Raw genomic sequence first — 26,409 nt, 5'->3', positions numbered from 1 at the left:
CAGTGACGTCCCCACACAATACCTGGGACAATGAGGCCGAGCCCTCCCCGTGTGGGTGCCTACATTCCAGAGAGAGTCACTCCCACAGAGAATAATGTGCCTGCCTTCGTATTGGCGCTGATGTTGGACGCGATAACACTTATCTTAACGACGGTGTTGCCAGAGATAAGAGTAAGTGGTAATGGTGTTAATGATAATGGAGGCCGTTTTACATCTGTCCACGAGGGTTGTTGGGGGGAAGGGTTGGGGAGGAGGGGGAGGGGGGAGAGGTTGTTAAGAGAGGGAGGGGAGGTGGTTAAGAGAGGAGGAGGAGGGGAAGGGGAGGGGGGTGGTGAGGGGAGTTGAGGGGAGGGGGCTACCTGCAAACGTTCCCGGAACCACTTAACGAGATGGGGGGAAGGGGGGGGTTGGAGGGTGGTGAGGGGAACGGGTCATTAAGGGGAAAATTCAGGGAAAAAGGTTGAAAATTACTTAAGGATCTTTGAAGGTGATTTGACCCTCAGGTATAGAGGCTATCTCTACTGATCTTTCCTCTGTTAAACATATATATATATATATATATATATATATATATATATATATATATATATATATATATATATATATATATATATATACCACCAGGGGCTACTGTCACAGTGGTAAAAAGGTATCACCACCACTGCTACTACTTTCTTCCCATCACCATCACCATCTCCAACACCACGACCATATGGGGGCGTCTCTCCCTTCCCCACACCACCATCACCATCATGACTCCCTACTGTTAAGGGCCCACGGCCCTCAACCATCTGACCTTACCATGGTCATGTCCTCGTACTACAATCACCACTAGAGTCCCATGCCCACTCCAACTTTCCCATCACCACCACCAGCAGAGCCACGTCTCCCCCACGTCAACCAGAGTCTGTAGTTGCCGGGGTCGGGTCGAGCCACGTCTCCCCCACGTCAACCAGAGTCTGCAGTTGCCGGGGTCGGGTTGGGTCCACGAGGCAGAGGCCACAAACTATGTTAATGAGACACAAGACCCTGGCAAGACGTCTCGTGGTGTGTTCTGTTTGAGGAATATTTTTCCCCAAGGGTTCAATAATGGAGTTCAAGCATCTCTCTCTCTCTCTCTCTCTCTCTCTCTCTCTCTCTCTCTCTCTCTCTCTCTCTCTCTCTCTCTCTCTCTCTCTCTCGTAATCTTGGTGACCCCCTTGTCTCATAGTACCGATTAATACCCATGGTTAGGTGGAGGCAAGCATAGAACGTACAGTGGGTACAATACAGGGGGCAAGAATAGAACCTATAGTGAATACAATGCAGGTGGTAGGTGGAGGCAAGCATACAGTGGATATAATACAGGAGGTTGAGTGGAGGCAAGCATATAGCATACAGTGGATATAATACAGGGGGTTAGGTGGAGGCAAGCATACAGCATACAGTGGATATAATACAGGAGGTCTGTTGGAGGCAAGCATACAGCATATAGTAGGTATAATACAAGAAGTAGGTTGAGGCAATCATACAGCATATCGTAAGTATAATACAGGAAGTAGGTAGAGGCAAGCATACTGCATATAGTAAGTATAATACAGGAAGTAGGTAGAGGCAAGCATACAGCATATAGTAAGTATAATACAGGAAGTAGGTAGAGGCAAGCATAGGGGTTCGAACCAGAACCTGTGCTTCAGAGAGCTGTAGAAGAATGCTCATCTCGTTCCCAAATGGTCTCGTCTCGCAGGACATTACAATTAACACGGAGGGCGAGGAAGGAAGATACCATCTCTCCTCAACCATGTCCAGGAGGGAGGGAGGGAGGCAGCACACGGGTCTCGAACCCTGAGTTCATAAATTACGCAGGTGAAGCCACCGAGTTAAGCTGTCGCTTTCCGGGGAACTGGGAGAAACCACAGACATTTTTCCTTTTTCTTCTTGGGCTTGTCGCGCAACGCCTCACCACGGCGAGCGAGCGAGAGAGAGAGAGAGAGAGAGAGAGAGAGAGAGAGAGAGAGAGAGAGAGAGAGAGAGAGAGAGAGAGAGAGAGAGAGAGAGACATGTTGGACATCAGTGGAACTAAGTCACATTATACAGTAATTCATGATCACAACAGGAACAATACAAGTTCTAGACCCAAAAAATACAGCCAGTTTTCCCCACCATGAAATATACCTATGTAGATCGTGTTATAACAAATATACGCATGCAGGTTGTGTTATAACAAATATGCGTATGTAGGTCGTGTCATAACAAATATATGAATGTAGGTTGTGTTATAACAAATTATTAAAAAGCTACTTGATGGAAAAGAAAAGAAATTTCCAAGTGATGGGGGGGGGGGGGGGTCTACGCCAGAGCAAAATTCCCTTTTTCCCTTTATTGTACAAATGGGTCATTACGTGTACCATTCCTGTGAACAATATCATCAAAATCTTGAGGAAACAGAAGACAAATATCTCAGATCGTAACTTATCAAATGTTCAGTCCACAATACACGATTGTGGATCCATGATTCAAAATTTCATAACCACAGGTGGAATCATACAGAGCAATTACATAGGTAGAAAATGAGGAGCAGATGCTGGATCATAGAAAGACTTGAGCACGAAGGTGGCACAGTTTGAAGTAGATTTAGATTAGATAGATAATGACACATAGGTAATTACCTATTTGTACTGTTCTGTGTGTGGGGAGTTTTCCACTCATGAGGCCCCATCTCGTATGTGTGTGTGTGTGTGTGTGTGTGTGTGTGTGTGTGTGTGTGTGTGTGGAAAGACGTGTCCACAACCCCAGAAGCTGAAACAAGTCTAAAACTTGAACGATCAATCCTTACGCAGGTTCAAGAGTGGGGGGGTCACGCCAGGCCAGACGCGTTCACTGAGCCAGGCTGGGTTTCGTCTGTGACCCGAGACAGACGACCTGCAAGAGGCCACAATGTAAGCTTGATGCAAGCATCGCCGACGCTCCTTCGTCCACGCTAAGGGTGTGTGGACTGAAATGTCACTCGTAAGATAAGCGTAAGTTCTAGGAAGAACAAGTGCATGGGGTTGGTACGGCTTTGTCCCTGATATGAGGTCCACATATCAGCAGTGTGGTCGTGTCCAGGTATGCAGCGACACACGCATAAAGTCGGCTACGCTTTGTTTCCTCCAGGGAGGACAATAAAGTGTCATATGAGGGAAGGGGATACGGGAGAAAGAATACTTCCCACGTATTCCCTGCGTGTCGTAGAAGGCGACTAAAAGGGGAGGGAGCGGGGGGGCTGCTGGAAATCCTCCCCTCTCATAATTCTTTTTTAATTTTCCAAAAGAAGGAACAGAGAAGGGGGCCAGGTGAGGATATTCCCTCAAAGGCCCAGTCCTCTGTTCTTAACGCTACCTCGCTAACGCGGGAAATGGCGAATAGTATGAAAAAAAAAAAAAAAGAAATGAGGGAGGGAATGGCCACCCTAGGCCCAGGTACGAAATCAGGACACAACAGAGTTATTCGCTCGTTAGATTAGTAGATAACGTAATGTTCGCTAGTCGTGGTCGAAGATTATGAAGGAGTGATGTCCTCTTCCATTTATCAATAATGTGGGGTTCTGTCTCAGCGGCGTGGTGTACAGACGACTGCTTCTAGCAACGGGAAACTAGAGGGTGAACGTCAAACCTAGATGGATAGATGCTCTATCAGACGATACTCTATCGTGGAACCTTGTCCCGAGGTCGAAGACCTGTGTTGGGTGAGGGCCGACTTCTGCGCCTAGGATTCGAACCCATGCTACCTCAACGTCGACGCTATCCACCACACCACGATGGCTAGTGTGTGTTTGCGTAATGAATTAGCTATTTGTAATACCTATTTGTGCAGTATGGAAAGCGAGTTTCAAACTGGTGGAGGTCCTCATCTCTCGTGTGTGTGTGTGTGTGTGTGTGTGTGTGTGTGTGAGTGTGTGTGTGTGTGTGTGTGTGTGTGGCAGATGAGTGCGTGCCTTTTCCATTACTCCATCACTCTGGGCGTCGCCATTTCTTGTACGGATTCAATCAGAGTGACACGGCGCAAGTTGCCACCTACCACAATTTTTTTTCTTCTTCTTCTTCTTTACCTTGAATGTTGTGTGGTTAGTTTTCGGTTCTGTGGTGCTGTTGGCGCTGGCTCCGACTACCCTCTAGCTTACGAGATGGTCAGCTAAAGTTAGCTTTACCACGGTAAGAAGCCAGTGTAATAAATCTCAAAATTTAATAGGTAAATCATCACACATTATCTTGATAAATCAAACTATCGTACTCAAGATCCCTGAGTTATCGTGCTTACAATCTCATGCTATCGTACGCAGATTCAGGAATGATTTCAATTACAGATTCATGTTATCGTACGCGGCACCAGATGTTATTGCACTTAAACCCTCATGCTATCGTACCCAAAGCCTAAAGTTATTGTGCTTCAAGTCGTATGCTATCCCGCACAACAGCTTATATAATCCACTGTACTTAAGAGACTTACGTCATCCCACGTAACAGCTTAAATTCAACTGAACTTTTCCAAAGTTTAATTCACAGCATCAAGTTATTTTGGTTATATCAGGGCATCAGCTTTGCCCCTCAGGGTGTGATCCCTGGCCCTTATTGAGATGGATTACCGTGCCCCAGGCCCTCAGTGTCTGTCCATGTTCTACCCAGCGATGTATATGTATGTCATTTTCCTCCCGCGTCTTAAATACTTTCCCGCGTGTGAGTCGTAATGTGATGAGCAGGTTGGAGGTGGCTTGATTTCCGCCTTCTGTCTAAGTGGCCGGTTTGTGTGTGTGTGTGTGTGAGAGAGAGAGAGAGAGAGAGAGAGAGAGAGAGAGAGAGAGAGAGAGAGAGAGAGAGAGAGAGAGAGAGAGAGAGAGAGAGAATGTCGTCCCTCACACACACCCTTTCACTCTCCCCATCTACCATTTAGCCCATAGCCTCACCCATTCCTTTACCCCCCTCCTCTCCAATCGTTCCCTTTTCCACCGTCTCTTCCACCCCTTTCTTTTTTCCCCTCTCCCTCCTCACCTTTACATCACCACCTCCCTCTGTTTCTCCCCTACCGCAAGCCCATCCCACATTCCCCCCAGCCCCGCTTCGCTCTCATCTCCCCACTTCCCGCTCTCCTCCCTAATCACTATGCGGGGAGCATCTCCCCCATCAACACGGGACGCTACACAAACAACCACAAAAACATCAGTGCCTCGACCCCTCCCTGGTGGCCAGGTCCAGAGTTATGGCCAGGTCAGACCTGGTGGCCAGGTACAGAGTTATGGCCAGGTCAAACCTGGTGGCCAGGTCCAGAGTTATGGCCAGGTCAGACCTGGTGGCCAGGTCCAGAGTTATGGCCAGGTCAGACCTGGTGGCCAGGTACAGAGTTATGGCCAGGTCAGATCTGGTGGCCAGGTCCAGAGTTATGGCCAGGTCAGACCTGGTGGCCAGGTACAAAGTTATGGCCAGGTCAGACCTGGTGGCCAGGTCCAGAGTTATGGCCAGGTCAGACCTGGTGGCCAGGTACAAAGTTATGGCCAGGTCAGACCTGATACCCTGCTATAGAGTTATGTCAAAGTGGTATATATATATATATATATATATATATATATATATATATATATATATATATATAATCAGAAGTAGATGGCATTGCAGTTAATTATTCATGCTATCGACGTCTGCATGGCCCAAGGTGAGGTGTCTGAGGACTGGCAGAATGCATGCATCGTGCCCTTAAATAAACACAAGAAAGACAAAAATGAATGTTCGAAGGGTGTGTGTGTGTGTGTGTGTGTGTGTGTGTGTGTGTGTGTGTGTGTGTGTGTCGTGACAGAGAGGTTGGTGTCATGCACAGACCACATGATTGGGGAGGAAGCATGTGGCTTCAGGGGGGTGGAAAGGCTGTGTGTGTGTGTGTGTGTGTGTGTGTGTGTGTGTGTGTGTGTGTGTGGACCAAGCGTTGGCTGGAGGTCATTTGTTTTGGGTGGGGGCAGTTCCTGGGAGAATGATAACCTAACATTTGTTGATCCGGAGGTAGTGTGTGTGATAAGGTTGATGGTGCGGTGATAAGATAGATGCTGTTAACATATGGGGCAAAATAGGGAGTTGATAAATGTAGTGAGGGGTTGTGTTTACAAGGAGAGTAAGGCATGTATATTAGGAATTGGGTGGTTGGTGTGTTCGGGGGGGGTGATGTCATAGTGGTGGTTTAAGGTATTTATGGACGGGTTGGTGAGGAAGGCAAATCAGCTGCTGTTTGCAGATGACGCGGTCCCAGTGGCAGACTCAAACGAGAGAGAGAGAGAGAGAGAGAGAGAGAGAGAGAGAGAGAGAGAGAGAGAGAGAGAGAGAGAGAGAGAGAGAGAGACTCCTGGTGACGGAGTCTTGGACGAGTGTGTGACAGGAGGAGGATGAGAGTCTACATGTGAACAATGAGGTGCAGAGTGTGGATGAGACTGGATGGTTAGAGTGGTAGTTGTAATGAGGAGGACCTGGAGGAAGTGAGTGTCAGTATATACTAATGAGGTCATTTTTGTTTTGTTCCTGACGTTGAAGTAACAAAAGAAATAAGATACTGTCTTTCAAGGTACTATGTATATATATATATATATATATATATATATATATATATATATATATATATATATATATATATATATATATATATATGACAGCTTAAGGAGGAAGCAGTCGTACAGATAATCACATCAATAGAGGCCACTAACACGTTACAACAGCAAACATCAAATCAACATCTTCATAAAGACAGCGAGTGAACAAGCACAATACACACGACATTCACAAACGACCAATTTCCTTGACCTCTAACGAGGCTTACATTAGCATTGCCTGACCGTATCGCCCTCAGAAAACTGCACATCAACTCATTAGCTGATGATAGCCATACTCATCAGGTTTAATAAGGCTCTCGTTAGGTCTCAAGAGCATCATATATATATATATATATATATATATATATATATATATATATATATATATATATATATATATATATATAAATAGCGGGGGTGTTCGTTAGCTTTATCAAGTCATTATTCTTATTGCCTTTGCCAGGGCTGTGCCCATCTCATGCATGGCTTTTATAGACTTAGCGTCCGACTTTGGTCTAGCCTGAACCATAAGGCTCGTGCTGTCAAGCAGTGCAAATGTGAGGTCACTGCTGTCAAACCTGTGGTGTCAAGCAGTGCAAATGTGTGGTCACTGCTGTCAAACCTGTGGTGTCAAGCAGTGCTAACGTAAGGTCACTGCTGTCAAACCGTTAAGCAGTGCAAGCGTCAGATCAGTACTGTACGGTCAAGACTTCAGTGGTCAAGGCTCTGTGGTCAAGCATGTTCTGTCAAGTCTGTCTTGTCAAGATTTTGTACGTCTGGAGGGTGTAGTGTTGTCAACTCAGTCATAAAGTCCTCAAGATCAAAGCTGTGCAGTCAAATTCAAGCTTTCACATCCGTGTGGTTGGACCTGTCAAGCTTGCGTGTGAGCGAGGAGGCGGCTATGCTGTCAAGCTTGCGTGTGAGCGAGGAGGCGGCTATGCTGTCAAGCCCTTGGCCAAACTATAGTATCAGCTATAAGTACTCAAGTCTGTGGGACCGAGGCTGTGCGGTCAAGCTTATGCGGCTCAGCTGCATCGCGAAGGGCGGGGTCGGACAGCTAATTCTTGTGTCTGATTTCTAGCTGGCCGGGTTGAATAGAGAGAAACGAGGTCTTAGATATACTCAGATAGGCGGGTGGAGCGTCCTCGAGTGTCCATTTACTGCCTCTAGAGGGAGGGTTGGAGGGTGAGGGAGTCGGTGAGAGAGGGAGGGAGAGGAGAGGGTTGATACAAGAAGGCAGACGAAGGTGCGATGGTTTGGAGAGAGGTGTAAAAAGAGAGAGAGGGAGGGAGAAAGAAGAGGAGTAGGCGGGTGAAAGAAGATACAGGGAGAAGCCAGTATGTGAAGAGGCTTTCAGTAGGTATGAGAAGTGGAGGGAAGAAGAAGAAGAAGAAGAAGAAGAGGAGGAGGGAAGAAGTGGAGGGAAGAAGACGAGGAAGGCTGAAGAAGGAGGGCAGAGGGAGAGGCGTCAATAAGGTCCACGAACTTCGAGGTAAGGATCAGATTTCTGGATGCTGATGCGCACTCTGGGTCGGGAGTGAGAGTCCATTCCTCACGCGAGCAGGGAGGAGAGGGAGAAGGAGAAGGGAGAGAGAGAGAGAGAGAGAGAGAGAGAGAGAGAGAGAGAGAGAGAGAGAGAGAGAGAGAGAGAGAGAGAGAGGATTAGAGAACACCAATCTAGAGAGATAATAGAACAAGAGTGAGGATTATAGAAGAGATTTGCGAAATCACAACACCCAGTCATGCTCATGTCTTTTGACTATTTCGTCTATTCCACAGGGATGGGGTGTAGCAGGACGTAAGGGGAACAGAAGGAGAAGTTCAGAGGAAAGGAGAAGAGGAGGAGGAGGAGGAGCAGCAGGAAAAAGAGGAGGAGGAGGAGCAGAAAAAATGAAATGATGGCAAATAGAATGAGAGATACTTAAGATGTGGACCAGATATCAGGGGTATCCCTGACTGGTCTTGATGGAGGGTATTTGTTGGTGCCGGGAGCGAGGTGTGTCGTAGGACTGGGAGCAGGGAGAGGCAAGAGGGAGGAGAGGACAAGGGAAGGGCATGGTAGCGGAAGATCTGAGTTCCTAGTCAGTGTGGATGGCGACGGGATGGTAAAGTAGAGAGAGGGTTCCTCCCCATACACACACACACACACACACACACACACACACAGACACACACACACACACATACACACCACTCCCTCTGGCATGTAGATGGAGGCAGGAGAGTAAAGCATAAGGCTCCTTCTACATACCCACAAACCCCCTACAACTCCCTCCGGCACATCATTAGAGAGAGAGAGAGAGAGAGAGAGAGAGAGAGAGAGAGAGAGAGAGAGAGAGAGAGAGAGAGAGACGATAAGACAAACAAGGATTGAGAGTTACATGGAGGATAGAACGAAGGAAAAATGAAATCAGGGAAGGAATCAACAAACTAAGTAAATGAGATAAGAAAACCCAGAAATGAATACTTGAGAAACGAATTAAGTGATGATGTAGTATAAAAAAGAATTTGAGATACTAATAACAATAATTAGGATGGTGCTGATAAGGTAGTGAATCAAGAGGGTGCAGAGAAGGGATGGAGACGAGAATTAATGTTGACAATGAGAAGTTTATGGGACTTTTAAGCTTAGTTTATTATGCAAACCTGTTTTCTATTAGCTAAAGACGTGTTGTGTACCAGTACGTATGATGTATGTAGCGGGGGGAGAGCAGGAAGAATACCTACATGCGAGTACCTACGACGAACCAGGAACGTAGTAGGTATTGGAAAGGAGGAGGAGGAGGAGGAGGAGGAGTAGGAGGAGGAGGAGGAGAAGAAGACGAGGAAGAGGAGAAGAGGAGTAGGAGGAGGAGGAGGAGGAGAAGGAGGAGAAGGAGGAGGAGAAGGAGGAGGAGGAGAAGGAGGAAGAGAAGGAGAAGGAGAGGAGGAGGAGGAGGAGGAGGAGGAGGAGGAGGAGGAGGAGGAGTAGGAGGAGGAGGAGGAGGAGAAGAAGGTCATGTTATACCCCATCATCCAGGAACACTGTGTGGACCGTTCCAATTGTGTGGCCGCCACACCTTGGGTTTGTCGCGTCTGAACCAGTGTTACGGACGCTGATCAAGGGGAAGGTTCTAGCAGTGAAATGTGACCCTGTGAGGACAATGAACAACCGTATTGTAAGACCCACCTGACGGAGGGGCAAGGACACTGGTACCTGTGTGAGCTGCATTTGGAACAGTTTGGATAGCAAAAGCTACGACACCCTCCCTGAATCAAGGTTGCCTTTACACCTTGGCCTCTCCTCACACCAAGCTGAATCTTTGGCTCTCATCTCATGCAACTCTCTCTGAATCATAGGAGGGTGGGTCTTTACACCTCGAATATCCTCCGATCTACTCGACTCTTTGTCCCGCATATATGGCAGAGGGACGCGAGCGGGCGAGACAGACTCGTTTCCATGCAGGGGACTGACATACTGGACGGAGAAGCCCAGCCCCTTCCCCTCTGCTTCCTAGTGAGACATTCCAAGTCATACTGTCGTGTTCAGGACTGGGGTAAGGGAGATGCCCTCTTTGGGCCACAACAGGTAAGGCTATGGGGACTTACAGGAATTCTTTTAGAGTTTCATCTGTTGTTTTGAACAATGTTCGCTTCATGATCGACGTTTATAATAACGTTTACGTTTCTCAGTTTTCTATAAAATTTTACACAACAAACATTCTGTCATCTTAGTTACTGTTCTTGTTATTTCTTAAGTTTCCTGTGTGCTACTGTCTTGGACAACAGATCTGCGAAATACCTCATAATTCGGTTTTTCTGGTGTAATTTATGTTTACGAAGATTATGGCAGAAATAGGGGAGATAAGGGAGAAGGATTACTGTGTAAGGTGATCTTTTTCGCTAATTACTAATTAGGAGAAATAATCCATTTACGCAGGCCTTTTTTTTCCACTCTTATCTCCCCTATCTGCTATAACCCTCGCAAAAATAAGTTACAGTATAGAAAAAAAAACTTTGCAAGTTCTCTTCCTCTTTTTCTAAATCGAGATTTCATTCTGATAAGCAAATTATATATATATAAAAACACAAGACTGGTTGTTGGTAGTGATGATGTTAGACACGAAATGAAGGTTGCAAAACACAGAAAGATCCCGTCCTACCTTCTCATCTGCCCTGTGGCTGATAGTTGTATGATTAGAGGCACAAATCAGACCCAGTCATTTACAGGAACGTATGGGTGTTTCTGACGTCAGTCATAACGAAGTGTAGGGGAAGGGCTTGGATGTACGGTGTATATAAGGGAAGCTGACTAAAGAGGAAGGGGGTAGATATATCTCTCATCTACTTCTATTATCTTGAGGTAGTATTTCTCATCTACTTTTTTCCTATCCTCTTGAGGTAGTTCGGTGAGGAGGGACGGGAAGAGAGGAGGAAGGGAGTGAGGTACATTACGTTAAGAGTGTTTTACACCGGTAATGGTAGGTTTACCTGGCGCGTATATTACGGAAGATTGTGGTAGATTACGCTAGATTAAGGTCCGCCCGGTGAAACCCTGATGTAGGGTCACTTTTAACGCCTGCATCTCGAGAGACCACAACGCCTCAATCACCAAGGGCGGCATCAATTTAGTCTCATCATCCGTCAGTGTTTACAGTCTGTGTAATTCGGAGGTACACCCTCGAGATGCGGTGCTCAAGATGAATATATGGGGCTGCCGTAGCATGTCTGGCTGGGGTTATCCTGGGTGTTGGGAGCTCCAGCTCCGCCCACATTCACGCGACATACAAGACGGCCCTAAGGGTCCTCCGCTAACACACACACACACACACACACACACACACACACAACACACGACCATGTGTCCCCCTCCAAGCATACCCCACCGTGAGAGGAACTCGTCAAAACGTGTGGGCTGCCTTTCATCCCCACGCCCTCCAGCACTGAATACTAAACACCGTCGTCTCAAAGTTTTGATGGAGAATTTTGGCTGAATTTGGCTATCACGCGTGTGAGGTGGGCGCATCCTGCGCTGCGCACGGGAGTAAGAATTTTGGAGAAAGGAATAAGAAGACATTAAGTGAGAAGAAAATGTTAAAAGAAAGGATAAAAAGAGAGAGAATTAAAGAATTGAATGACTGAAGGATGTTCTTGGCAAGTGAGTACTGCCTTAAGTCGTCTGGTGGCTGTGATGTGGATATAAGAACAAAAATTATTGATGGAGAAGAAAAACCATCTTTTTCCATTGTAATGCAGCCATTGAACTCAGTGCCAGCCGCCCAGATTGGCACGCCAAGAGGATAAAGGACAGACACGTATCGCTAAAAGATGAAAATATAGCCAAACGCGTTTTCTTTAACCGGATATTTTCTTTTTCTTTAATTGAATAATCGTCGAATGATTGGCCTTCAAGAGCTTCTGGAAGGACGCGATTGCCTCAAGTACGAACTTTGGTCGAAAAATTTGGGTCGAAAAAGAAAATTCTCAGAAGATATATGAATATGGCACATAAAATACATACTCCATAGATCAGCCTCACACATACATAAACCTACGACCACACAACCATACACAATACACAACCACCGTATGTTTCTCGACCATACCACACTCCCTTGACAAGGGGCATCTTCGTCCCAGCTAACCACACAAACATGTGTGCCTTTACCGTATGTCTGTTGTGACTGCCTAAACTCTACCGAAAACTTAATCGAATAATCCACAGAGAGAATATGTTCTCCAAACGGACTGTCAATTTACGAGAGAGATGAATCACACATACCCACATAAAGATGATGAGATCCTCAACAGACCAGACAGAGGAATGCATTCCCTCCCTCCCTCACCACCAGAGACCCACCCCCAACACCACAAGCACCGCCACTTCCACCAACCTTCCCCCCCCAACACATCACCATCACCCTGCGAGGGGTACCGGCTGCCTCATACGTGCCCGAATTGCTCACATAAACAAGGTTATGAGGGAACCTCCGTTGCCCAGATGATAGCAACCTCCATCTTGCTCTTCCCTCATCACGATGATCTAATCATTACCCAGCATTACTGACGAGATGGATCCTCCATCCCAGCTCACAAGGAGACGAGGGGGCAGCTAGTCCTCCCTCCCTGCAAAACGTCGTAATTAGTCAAACATGACTGATGGAGAGAAGAAAACAGGAGGGATTCCGTACTTAAAGACATCTTTGGTTGCAAGAAGGAGCTTCTCTGTGAGCCTAGACCTCCCGCTGGGCGCTGGGGAGAGGGAGTTTATAAGATGGAGATGGTGATGGTGATGGTGATGGAGATGGAGAGACGCAAGAGGATGCAGATGGCGATCACAGGTAGATTAAGGTACAGATAGATTGATAGATAGGAAGGTAGTTAGGCAGAGATAGATGGATAGATTCTGGAGATAGATAGTCAAAGAAGGTGATTACAGAAAGACGACAGGTGTGTGTGGGGAAAGAGGGAGGGTAGATTTATCACCTGAACTGGGAGAAAAAGAAGAAAATGATGGATATTTAATTCAAACTTAACTTGAAGAGAATGCAAGATTTACAGTCATTTTGGTGACACACATATCCACAGGCTTTCCCATTTCGTCTAGGCCTATTCATGTAGTGTCTAGTGAGTGTCTCTGGGTATCGATGCATCCTGTGTAGGGAGGAGGGAGGGGGTTTTACGTTCGTGGGTTCACTCCTCTCATTATTGCTTTATATTCGTGGGTTCGGTTGCTTCATTATTGCTTCATATTCGTGGGTTCGGTTCCTTCATTATTGATTCATATTCATTGGTTCATTTCCTTCATTATTGCTTCATATTCGTGGGTTCGGTTTCTTCATTATTGCTTCATATTCGTGGGTTCGGTTCCTTCATTATTGCTTCATATTCGTGGGTTCGGTTCCTTCATTATTGCTTCGTTCAAGGTGTTCTGTGCTGCTCCTCAGACCACACCAAACAAGTGAGGCACAGTGGTAGCGTCGGTCGCCTGTTCGTTATGTACGTCTTCTCAAACTTCTTATTAAGGAAAGAACTGAAGGTTATTCTATCGCTGACCAAAACGTAGTGTAACTTTCCTCACAGTCCCCTTTACATGCAGTTCTGGTGACATTTTCCGCAGTGTCTCGATCCCTCGAGTCTGTTTCACAACATGTCTCTTTTGTGATTTGATTCCCTCCATACACTACTCACCATCCAGTCTGTTCAAATCCTCTCTCTCTCCCATCCTCATAGTCTTGCATATTCCAGGGTTGTTTTTTCATTAGCAGTTCGTCCGACAGCTGATGCATCTTGTCGAGGTTCCTTCGCAATCCCTGTGACTTCGTCAATTCATAATTATTCAGTCATCATCAGCAAACATATTCAAAAGAGTAGGATGTCCGCCTCGTTCTGGAAAATCGTTTAATGTCGATCAGAATCGGCCTTGGCTCCCAACGCTGAGACTTGAGGAACCTCACTTGTTACCCCTCACCTCAACTTCAAATGGCTCCTGCTGACGTGCGTTCTCTCTGCCCTCCCAGTTGGGTAGCTGTCAGTCCATTTGAGGAGCTCTCCCTTACTCCCTCCCCCCGCCTCTGACCCCCTTATTGAATGTGTAGGTCCATCCTCAATCTTCTGTGAGAGACAGTATTAAAGGTCTTCTGACAATTCATGAATACACACTCCACCCATCCATCCATCCCCTCAAACCCCCACCCTCCCATTTTTCCTCGAGGACGCGGCTCAGTCTCACAGGGAAATGGAATCGATTCGTCACGCAAGATCTTTCGTCTCTGACTCTATGTTGTCTCCTTCTTGAGTAGCTGGTGTCAGTCAAGACCTTCTCTTTCTGCTGCCTGATTACTGTCTTTAGGGTCGTGTGTTTGTGTTCGTTTGTTTGTGTTCGTGTGTTTGTGTTTGTGTGTGTGTGTGTGTGTGTGTGTGTGTGTGTGTGTGTGAATAATGCATGTGTGAATATGATAGATTGTCTATATATAAAATCAAATCATCGAATTCAATTTGAATTAAGAATAAAACTACACTTATACACAGACACTCAGATAAAGCTTTGCCACTTCTCCCAATATATTCCTCTCTTATCTCACACGTTTGTTTTACTTTCACGTGTATCCTCTACTGCAAGATACTCCCAGCATCCCTACGTGGCCACAGATATAGAAATTCCGGCAAGGTTAGGCTGGTAATTACACATCCTCCAACAACAATTAGCAACACCGTTTTAACTCCCGGACCTCACCCCTCCATCACCATGTCTGCTGGTGTTATTATGCCATTTACTAAACACATGAAGGGTAGGGGAATAATGATGATGAGAGGGATGGGAGGCCATGGGCTGGAAATGAGGGCAGGGGTGTGGGGGAGGAGGGGCATGAGGGCAGGTGTGTGGTGAAGGTACATGAGGGCAGGTGTGTGGGAGGAGGGGCATGAGGGCAGGTGTGTGGTGAGGGGACATGAGGGCAGGTGTGTGGTGAAGGTGCATAAGGGTAGGTGTGTGGGAGGAGGGGTATGAAGGCAGGTGTGTGGGAAGAGGGGCATGAGGGCAGGTGTGTGGGAGGAGGGGCATGAGAGCAGGTGTGGTGGTGAAGGTACGTGGAGCAGGTGCGTGTGGGAGAGGGTACACTGAGGCAGGTGAGTGTTTTGGTTAACACTGTCCGAAAGTGAATCTCAAATCTCCTCTCCTCCCACAGATGGGTTTGTTGGTCTCCCTCTGCCCCCATCCCACAGGTGGGATTGTGGGTCTCCCTCTGCCCCCATCCCACAGGTGGGATTGTGGGTCTCTTGGCTCTCTCTACCTCCCTGTATTTCCCTCCAGTCTTATAATCTATCTTCTTTCAAGTGGCAGGTCTATCATGACTTGGAGAGTGGATGAAAACTATTTTTTTTTCCATCTTCCTCCAGGCCTGGTGAGGTTCAATTCAGTGTGGTTCGAAACTGGGTATGTTCTAGGCCAGCCGAGGTCTGTCTGGGCCAAGTGTGGTCTGAGCCCGGTGTGGTCCAGGCCAGGTTTAAGCCCGGGCCAAGTGTGGTCCGGTCCGTAGAGTGCCAGTGATAGAGGTGACTGGGGTGGTTGCCAGCGGTGATGGTAGTTGGTAAGATTCATCGCCCAATATCCGCCATCACTTATCTGCAGACCCCATGGCGACAGGCCGGTCCTTCTCTCATCTTGAGATGACGTCAACAGACCCAAGTAGGGAATTAATCTCTGTGTGGAGGCTGGCTACTTCATCCGCTCACTGATGACTTCTCTCTGACTAGTCGTTAATGAGAAGAATGTGAGAGACAAACAAGGAAGAGAGAGAGAGACAGACACACACGCCATCTCGCAGGACAAACACAAACACACATCCATTACCACCATCATCAGATCAGATCCCCCTCTGGGTATCGTCGTCTCTATATTCTCCGTAGTCACAAGACTCTTAGACTCCCTGTGCCTGAACTCGAGAACACCTGCATGACTATTATTCTTCCCCAAATCACGTATGCCTCCCTAACCCGGTCATCTTCCCCACACAACAGGAGTTACTAGAAAAGGTGCTGAAAAGGGGCGCTCCAAAAAAACCCTACTCTCTCTGGACATCACCTGCATCTCATGTGACAGTTCGAAAACAAACGTAGTTCAACACTGTCACCACCGTCACCTCTTACTCTCAGGGATCCCTCGTCCCCAAGTTCCCAGTGCTGCACTTTAACCGCAGTGAACCCATCTGAGTACGTAGAGACCGCTTGTAAAACGACCCCATCCCAGCCACTGTAAACATCATCAATAACCAGTCGACTGCCACACCAGGCTTGGTGAGTGAGTGCTTGTAGTAAGCCATAGTGCACTGGCGCTCCAGGTTATCACCATCAGCATCACTGTTACAAAAACACCATCAGGAAAGCACACTATACGACGAGTATCCTGTCAATGGTCCTCACTGTTGCTTCAGATCCATCACGGAGGAACGCCGGGCAACGGGGTTGTCCGACCTGCCTCACGAGGTCGATGTGATCCACAAAAATCCCAGCAAAAGCCGCCGCCGTCATGAGTCATCAGACCACACTTAATGACCAGCCAGGAGCGGGGTCATTACGAAGAACTCCGGGAGGTCCGGAGTCTCCTGCTATAACCACATTTACGTGAGGATTCACGGGATCCTCTCCTCCATCTCTCCACCTCCTGCAGCAGGCGAATCAAGCTCTCTCTCTCTCTCTCTCTCTCTCTCTCTCTCTCTCTCTCTCTCTCTCTCTCTCTCTCTCTCTCTCTCTCTCTCTCCTCTGCTCTGATCTACCGTGAAGTTTTAAAGCTCGTTCTGTGACTCCGCAGCACCTGTCTGCTGGCGCTCCTGCAGGTGGGTGGCGTCGCAGGGAGAGGTGGACTTCGATGGCGCGGGAAGGTCCTTGTGGACTTCGATGGCCGGGGAAGGTCCTTCATGATGCTGTACTCGAGTCCTCTCTTCTTACCACCTTACTACCCCTAAAGTCTCCACTCTCCTCCCCTCCCTTACTGTCTCTTAAATCATCTACTCTTACCTCCTAACAGCCTTTACTGCCCCCCTTAAATCGTCTATACTCTCACCTCCCCCACCTTCCTCTTCCTTAATCCCTCCATCTCAAAGCCGCCTTTTGGAGTCCTTGGCCTCCTCTATCTTGGGGACACATCAGCGGACCACAACTAATTATGTTTGGCCGGGCCTAACTAACTAACTAGCAAACTAACCGAGTGGGGACGTCGGCCCAACCCTACAGTGGTCTGGTGGCCCACTGGAAGCTGATGGTATCGGTGCCAAAGCGATAACCTGACATTACGGGAAAGAGAACGGTGGAGTGTGTGTGTGTGTGTGTGTAGGGGCAGTGTGGGCTGCTTGGTGGCTGAGGATGCGCTGGACTTTTCGTTGTGTTTCTAAGACTCAGAAAAGACTGGTCGCGTCTGGTTAATCGGGTTTTCGAAGGTGTTCTTGTGTGTCAGTGTCTCTCACACTTATCTTCTCCGAATGGTCTTGAAATATGAGGGGTAACGCACTCTACACACTAACACTACGTTGTATGTATGTTCCAAGATGAATATACATTCTTTATGCTTTACTTTACACCGTGTACAAACTTACAATGAACGGAGGATGAAACTATACATTAATAGTATCTCATATATACACAAAAATTTTTAATGTTAGTGTAAAATCGTCCACCAATATTATCCCATAAACACGAAGATCTAATGTTAAGGAATTGATGATTCTGTTGGTGAAGGGAAGGTCCGTTCCTAGGATGGTGCAGAACGTGCAGGCCTAAGGATGGGAAATCGAGGGATGGACACAGGAACGTGGAACACTGAGGAGTAGGATGAAGGTAGACGTACCCTCCCACGCCTTATGGGTGGAGACCATTGTGTGGGATCACACCTCCAAGATGATGAAGACAATCAGTTGTAGAAAACGAAGATTGTCACAATAACACGAAGGAAAAAAAAAAAAAAGTCTTTATAGATATCTTCAGAAAGACTATCTACAAATGGTTGTCTGTAGTTTATGTCTCGTGATTAAGATACAAAAGCGACAATGGATGAATTCTTTAGATATAATCACATTGGCAGACATTTATTTCTGTCTTGACTTGAAAGTCTTAAATACGAATTAAAAAAGGGAAACTTTTCACCAAACCTAGAATGACTGTGGTCACCTGGTACAGCTAGGAAGGTATTACACAGGCACACACACACACACACACACACACACACACACACACACACACACACACACAAACACACATACACACAGATATATATATAATATATATATATATATATATATATATATATATATATATATATATATATATATATATATATATATATATATATATTGTACTGTGTGTGTGTGACCCAAGCACAAATATTAATGCAGTAATCGTATTACACATACGGTCTAATTGGCAGATATAAACTAGTCAGTGGACCAAAGTTTACACTGACAAAGGCAGAAAGCATCGAAATAAACAGAGGAACAGCAACAGTTGGTAATGAGGACCATCAATATCCTCGTCTATTTAAAAGTACTTCAGTGTACCACAGTATAAAAACATAATTAAGATACATTCCCTCACCGGAATATCAAGGAAGACTCATCCTTAATTACTTACCCAGGCGATGATATGAGCGCAAAGTACCAGGCGACTCATTTGTGAGGTAAATCGAACCTTATCTCTAAGGCACAGACGGGTGGTTATCACCAGGCAGCAGGCGCAGCCCGTCGCATTTAAGGCCGTGTGCTTCCTCCTCCACCACCTCCTCCTCCTCCTCCTCCTACCAAACATCCTCCCTCTCTCTCTCTTCCCCCGAGCCGGTGTCAACAGATTCCTACATGCAGCTGGATGGAAATCAATGGTTCTCCATGAGATAAATGAGCCGTGTGGGTCCAGGCTACAGGACCCCGGGCCGCTGATATTTGACCTCTGGAACGCAGCGAGCCTCGAAGTCTGGCGAGAAAGCCTCAGAAGGTGTTCCAGGGATTGTCGCAAGGTGTGAAAAAAACGGATGGAGTCGCGAGGTGTGGGAAAAAAAGAGGATAGAATGAAAGACTGTCTCGGCGCAATGGCAAGTGCGCTGTGGTTTAGGTCAACTGCTGGAATGATCTCAGCTTCAGATTAAAGATTATGATTAATATCTATATATGGTTCCAGGGATGAAATTGGACTACTGCTGGATGATCGCCGACCACGAGTGGAATTCACGATTACATTTCCCAGAGTCCAATCCACAGGGCAACGTTGTACGCCATTAGTTCCCGACTGGAAAAATAGTTTCATGTTGTCGTAAGGGGCCAGAAAGTCCAGGATCTCGCACATGGAACGTAGGAGACGTCATCTGGAACCCATGTGAGTCTGATGGGAGACACCTGGAACCTACATGATTCCGAAAGACGTCACTGGAACCTATACGATTCTCTCAGACGCCACCTGGAATCCACGTGACTATGAAAGATGCCACCTTATACCTACATAATCCTGGAAAACATCAACTGGAACTTAAATCATTCTGAAAGCCGCCATCTCGAACCTACATGATTCTGGATGGTGCCGCCTGGAGCCTACATCATTCTGGAGGACGTCACCTGGAGCCTACACGACTCCGGGTCTGGAAGTGGCCGGGGAAATGGCCGTGAAGTGGTCGGTGGTGTGTTGATGGGTCGCAGATACCATCTAGGCGGACCGCAGTCGGGGCCCCTTGGTCATAAACGCTGGCCTGTCCCTCCACCTGCTAGTCTTCCAGCCCTCCCTCCCTCGTTTTCAACGCTCCTCCTCCTCCTTCCTCCCTCCCTCGTTTTCAACGCTCTTACTCCTTCCTCCCTCCCCCGTTTTCAACGCTCCTCCTCCTTTCCTCCCTCCCTCGCTTTTCAACGCTCCTCCTCCGTCCTCCCTCCCTCGCTTTCAACGCTCCTCCTCCTTACTCCCTCCCTCGTTTTCAACGCTCCTCCTTCCTCCTTCCTGCTTAGCCCTTCCACTAGTACCGCCCTGCACTCTGTAGATTCCAGTCCTCCATGCCCTTCCTGGAATCCCCATCAATTTTCTTGGCCTCCATTTCTTCTCTCATCTCTCCTCCTCCCCCATCCAGCGTTCCTCTTGCTCCCTTTCTTTGAAACTCCTCCCTTGCTCTTTAATTTCCCTCTACCACTTCGTTTCCGTTTCATCCTCCCTCACTTTTCCTCTACCTTCCTCTCTCTTCCTCCCACTTTTCCTCTACCTTCCTCTCTCTTCCTCCCACTTTTCCTCTACCTTCCTCTCTCTTCCTCCCACTTTTCCTCTACCTTCCTCTCTCTTCCTCCCACTTTTCCTCTACCTTCCTCTCTCTTCCTCCCACTTTTCCTCTACCTTCCTCTCTCTTCCTCCCACTTTCTCCCTACCCGTTTCTCTCCTTCATCCCCCCACTCACTTCACTCTCTCTTCCACCTTCCTTTCTGTCTGCCTGCTTCTCAGGACGTCACCAACAGGGACGAAGAGATGATAGGAAGGAGAACAAGGAAAGACACCAGAAGCCCCGAAAGAACAGAATAAGCAAATACGTGAAGCCACAGATGTAGAGATAAGCACACATGAGCGCCTACTCCCTCCCGATGACCTAATGCAAAGAGACTTTTAAATCAGTCACGGACGGGCTTATATGGAGTCCATATTCCAGGTCAAAGGTCGAGGCTTTCTGCTCTGGCACACCCAGTAACGTGTCCTGATTGGCTTATGTTCCCGCCAGGGGGTTATCACGAGGCTGTCTCATAGGTCAGTGTCCTGAGCCCTAGAATCCAGCCATGTTTATTGTACGATAACGATAATGATAATTATACCACTACTACTACGACTAATTATAATAATGATAATAATAATGATGATAACAACAATAAGAATGATAATGATAATGATAATAATAATAATAATAATGATAATAATAATAATAATAATAATAATAATAATATTATAATAATAATGATAATGATAATGATAATTATAATCAAAACTCAATAATCATAGCAACAATGATGACAAAAAAAATAACGATACTGATTATCTAAATATCCATTCCTAGCCACTGTAAGTCGATGGTGAATTTTACGAAACCCTCAGTCGTATGATACATGTAACCTGATGTATATCATGCAGTTCCTACTCTCATAATACCTCATGTATAGGGAGTTTTGAGATGTAGTGAACAACAGGTAACTGTCCAGATATACGTTTCGGAAATGACCTTCGATACAACGATTGTATTTTGTGATCCATTGCAAGGGAAGTGGAAGCGTACGAGAGAGGACATGACATGTAATCAAAGCCCCCAAAAAAGCTTGTTAAAAAAGAAGTAAAGAAGGACCTTTACGGTACGTGAGCGGTGGATGAATGGCATAAATTGGATGAGGAAGAAGGAAACACAGAGAGAAGACTGAAGTTTTAAAAGCTCTTTGATAGAAGTGAGGGTTCGAGAGGCGGGGTCCTGTAGGTGTAAGGAATATTTTAATTCTATCCTCCAGCAGATGACCTAACCATAGACCATGAGGTGGTCTGTTATCTCTGGCTTTCCCATGTCCTCCTCTGTCCATCTTCAGTCTGCTTCTCACACTGAGGTAAGCCTGTCTCCCACCACAGTAGACCATGAAGACATTCTTAAGAAAGACCAGAAGAAGAGAAGATAAAGACGAAAGAAAAATATAAGGTTAAGGGATGGTTGGGGGGGAAAGTTGAAAGAAAACGTGTCTGACCACCAAGAGGTTTCAAGCATGATTGGACCACCGTACAAAACACTCTAAGAATAGCGAGGAGGAGGCCGCTTAGGAGGAATGCCTCCTCCTCCTCCTCCTTCTCCCACCCCAACCCCCACTCAACCACTATGGGGGGGGAGGGGGTTCTCCTCCCACGGCAGTGACAAAGGAGACGAGAAATACAAGTAGCACACTGGCCGCCCCGCCACGCTGTCATAAACATATAATTTCAGTCTCAAGATGATGACGGAAGAAAAAAATAGGTCGGTATTATTTGGCTTGTGGTGGACCATGTGGAAGGGAAGAGGAGGAGGAAGAGGAGAGGGGTCGGGAACGGGAGGGGTAATGGAATGGGGTGAACAGTGTTAGGGAGAGATTTAGGGGGCGAAGGGAAGGTATGGGGAAGATTGGGGGAAGAGTGTTAGGGTTAAGAGGAATAAAGATGTGGAAAGGAAACTGATCACAGAGGGAGAGTAAGCTGTGGGAGGGGGGAAGACGTGGGTGTCAGAGCTGTGGGAAAGATGGTAAGGAGGATGGAAGAGAGAAACTGGGGGGTCAGGGCTGGTGGAAGAGGTAGCTGAGGGAGATGGAAGCCCAGAGGTGGAGTTCAAGGCTAGTGGAAGAGGAGGAAAAGTGGAAAAGTTGAGAGAAGGGATGGTGGAACGAGGGAGGGACGGAAGGAGGAAGGAGGAAGGGATGTGGGTGTTGTCCAACACTTGACCCTCCCACATCCTGTGAGTGGGTATGATACGCTTCTTGAAATGACAGATGAAGGCTGTGCAGTGTTGGTGGTGGTGGTGATAGCGTCTGTGTGGTGGTGGTGGTGTGTGTGTGTGTGTGTGTGTGTGTGTGTGTGACTGTCTGTCTGCCTGTCTATTTCTGTGTGTATGTGTTCGTTACAATGATCATAACAGACCTTGCTCACAGTAAATTGATGAATTTTCGAAAGAAAGAAAAATATGGTCACAGATAAGAGATAGCGAGAGAGAGAGAGAGAGAGGGAGAGAGAGAGAGAGAGAGAGAGAGAGAGAGAGAGAGAGAGAGAGAGAGAGAGAGAGAGAGAGAGAGAGAGACAGAGAGAGACAGAGAGAGAATGATAGACAAAGGGACTGATAGCAAAATAAAGATAAAAAGAAGACAACACACAGAGCAATGACGAAAATTATGCATGACCCATCAAGTAACGTTCTAAGATTCACCAGTAAATTACCCCGTAACTCTTAATAGATTAATGTCTACGTCATTTGCAAAATGTGTGAGAGGCTTTTACAGGCAAAATGGGGCCAAAAAATGGCTACCCTCAACACCTGCTTCGAAAAATGTCCGGGACTTTCGTAACCTGCCACCCAGTAGCAGGCCAGATTTAATGACCTACCGGGCGATAAATTAAGAAATAAACGTCTCCTCTGGTAATTAGAAAACGGAAAAAATTCGGGAAAACGGGGGTGAGGCTGCGGGGTGGAGACAGGAGTAAGATAACTTAAACATTTTCTGTTGATCATATTATCTTCTACGCTGTCATTTTTGGCTCTTTCTCTCTTACCTCCCTGATTTATCAGCGTCTAGCGTTCCTGGTTCATGACTGGTTCTTCTGGTTCCCTGATATACCAGCCCCTCCTATATCTCTCCCTGGGTCTCCTCCTTCTATCCCCTTAAATCCTAACAAACCCATCGGCCCAGATAACTTAGCTCCATTTTCAAAGGAGGTCAGGAGACAGCGAGACAGCTAATATACCACACAACAAAATTATTCAACAAATCCCTATCGGATGGTCATGTGCCAACTGATTGGAAACCAGCAAATGTTACTCCTCTATATAAAAAGAAAAGACAAAAAAAGTGTGCCTTGAGCTACCGCCCTATCAGCCTTACGTCAGTGTTAGGTAAAATGATGGAAAAAATAATACGAGATGATATTGTCACGTTTCTAGATGAACACAAAATCATATCGGACAATAAACACGGTTTCCGCTATAGAAGATCCTGCCTGATGAATTTGCTGGAATTTATCAATGTTTCTTTGTCAGAATTGCGACGAAGAATTACTGTCTGATGTCGTATATTTAGATTTCCAATAGGCTTTCGATAAAGTACCTCACAAGAGTTACAAAAACTCAAAGCACACGGAATCGGTGAAGAACTCTGTACATGGGCCAGAGACTGGCTTACCGGAAGAAAGCAACGTGTAGTATTAAACGGCGAAGCCTCAGATTGGCTAGACGTAACAAGTGGTGTGCCACAGGGGTCGGTCCTGGGCCTAATTCTTTTCATAATATACATTAATGACCTAAAGCTCCGTCTCATATCTAAGATCTCCAAATCTGCTAACGAAACTAAACTAGGAGGTAGAGCTGTAAGCAGGCGGGAAGGCGAAATGATTCAAAGAGATCTTAACTTACTAGCAGAGTGGTCAGACAGATGGCAAATGAAGTTTAATGTAGATTACCGTAAAAGTTATTTACTTTGGAGACAAGAATATACGTTACGACTACAAACTATTCGGAACTCTCTGATTAAAGTAAATGAAGAAAAGGACCTTGGTGTTGTCATTAGCAACCATTTGAAATACATTAAACAGTGTCAAACAGCAAGTAAAAAAAAGGTAGCCAAATGTTAGGTTTCATAGCCAGGAATATAGATTACAAGACACCAGAAACAATTCTCACACTTCTTAATTCTCTAGTAAGACCACACCTTGAATATGCGATTAAATTTTGGTCCCCAAACTATAAGAAAAACGAGGAAAAATTAGAGCAAGTACAAAGACGCGCGACAAAATTGATCCCATACTTTACAAATCTGACATACGAAGCGAGGCTAAAACGATTGGATCTCTTCTCCCTTATGAAACGTAGACCTCGCGGCGACTTAATCCAAGTGTTTAAAATTCTGAAAAAGTCCAATACAGTAAACCACGAACATCTCTCGAAATACAAGAAAATACAGTTACTACGACAGATGGAATAAAACTCAAAGCTAAAAGATGTAGTACGGACGTGGGGAAAATGCTTCTTTTCCTATACGTATGTTGAGCACTGGAATAAGTTACCGTCAGACGTAGTGAATACTAAATCTATAAACACCTTCAAAAGTCGTTTTAGTCACATATTCTATAAATTCAGGTTTACTTTGAGAAAAAAACGCCAGAAATAAACGTATAAACGACAGCGTTAGCGGGGACACTAGAAGGCTAATGTGCAGCAACGGGGAGTCTGTGATAGCTTAAAAAAGTACTGAACGGAATTAAATTTTTCTTGTCAATTTAAATCATTCTTTTTTTCCAGACAACCCAGACGTGGGCCAATCAGGTCTTTTGTCTGTCTTTCTCATGTAAACTAAACTCATTTAATTCATTACCATCTATCATCTATACACCTGCTTTATTGACGAATTCTTTCTATTTCCCCTCTTTATCTAACCGTATCTTTCCTTCGTCATATGGAAGACATAGCTCAAGGCATGGCCCCCCCCACGGGTGTAAATAACTCCCTCCCCGTACTATGTAAATAGGTGTTTACAATAGATGTTTATGCGTAAACATACATAGCCTCAATTTGAATGAATAACAAATACATAAATAACAGTTGTGAAATATCGGTAACATGGAGAGTGTCTTACCTGGTTCAAAGGTCGTACTATCCTTCCCAAGGGTCGTACCGTCGTACTCAAGGGTCGTACCTTCGTATGCAAGGGGTAGTCCCGTCGTACTTAAGGGTCGTACCTTCGTATGCAAGGGGTAGTTCCATCGTACTCAAGGGTCGTGCCTTCTTATGCAAGGGGTAGTCCCGTCTTATCTAAGAGTCGTGCCTTCTTATCCAAGGGGTAGTCCCGTCGAAACCATGGGGTCGTACCCTCGTATCCGAGGGGTCGTATCCTCGTATCCAAGGGGTCGTATCCTCGTATCCAGGGGGTCGTATCCTCGTATCCAGGGGGTCGTATCCTCGTATCCAAGGGGTCGTATCCTCGTATCCAAGGGGTCGTACCTTCGTACCAGAGTCGTACCGTTGTACCCAATGGTCGTATCGTAGTGCTCAGGATCGTTACGTCGTGCTTAAGGGTCGTGCCTTCGTACACAAAAGTCGTCGTGCCTTCGTACTCCAGGGTCGTACCTTCGTACACAAAAGTCGTCGTGCCTTCGTGCTCCAGGGTCGTATCTTCGTACACAAGAGTCGTCCCTTCGTGCTCAATGGTCGTATCTTCGTACACAAGAGTCGTACGTACCTTCGTGTTCAAGGGTCGTACTGTCAAAACCACATGGGTCGTACCGCCGTCTTCAAGCTATTAAAACACTTCATGATCTACATAGTCGCGCTATGACTTAAATCACCACACTCCTACTTTATACACTTTTCACTTTATACGTCCCCATGTCTAAGGGTCGAGTCTGCAAACACACACTTCTACTGCGTCCAAAACACTTCCTTCCTTCCCGGGGACCTGAGTGCGTTAGGTCAGGCAGAGCAACACACACTGCACGATAATGATTCAACTGTGGCCCTCCAGCCAGCTCGCTCATGATCACCCCAAACCACCGTCCGTATGACACTGGTAGTTTGCTTCCCTCGTTATGATGACGTTTTCGCTCTATAATCTATCTTATTTACTTTACAGACTCACATCTAGTGT

General features: G+C 46.3%; 1 protein-coding gene across 1 annotated transcript in view; it reads right to left on the bottom strand.

Moving 5' to 3' along the window:
- LOC139765117 (uncharacterized) overlaps positions 1 to 26,204 on the bottom strand; it is a 246,508-nt gene extending 220,304 nt beyond the window's left edge. Inside the window, exon 1 of the mRNA XM_071692304.1 lies at positions 25,402 to 26,204. The gene's annotated coding sequence lies outside the window, so the exon portion shown is untranslated. The remainder of the gene's footprint in view (positions 1 to 25,401) is intronic.
- Between the last annotated feature and the right edge of the window lie 205 nt (positions 26,205 to 26,409).

Source organism: Panulirus ornatus, chromosome 52 (genome assembly GCF_036320965.1).
Source record: "Panulirus ornatus isolate Po-2019 chromosome 52, ASM3632096v1, whole genome shotgun sequence".
NCBI lineage: Eukaryota > Metazoa > Arthropoda > Malacostraca > Decapoda > Palinuridae > Panulirus > Panulirus ornatus.
Note: the sequence above shows the minus strand (reverse complement) of the source record. Positions and strands in the feature narration are given on the sequence as shown.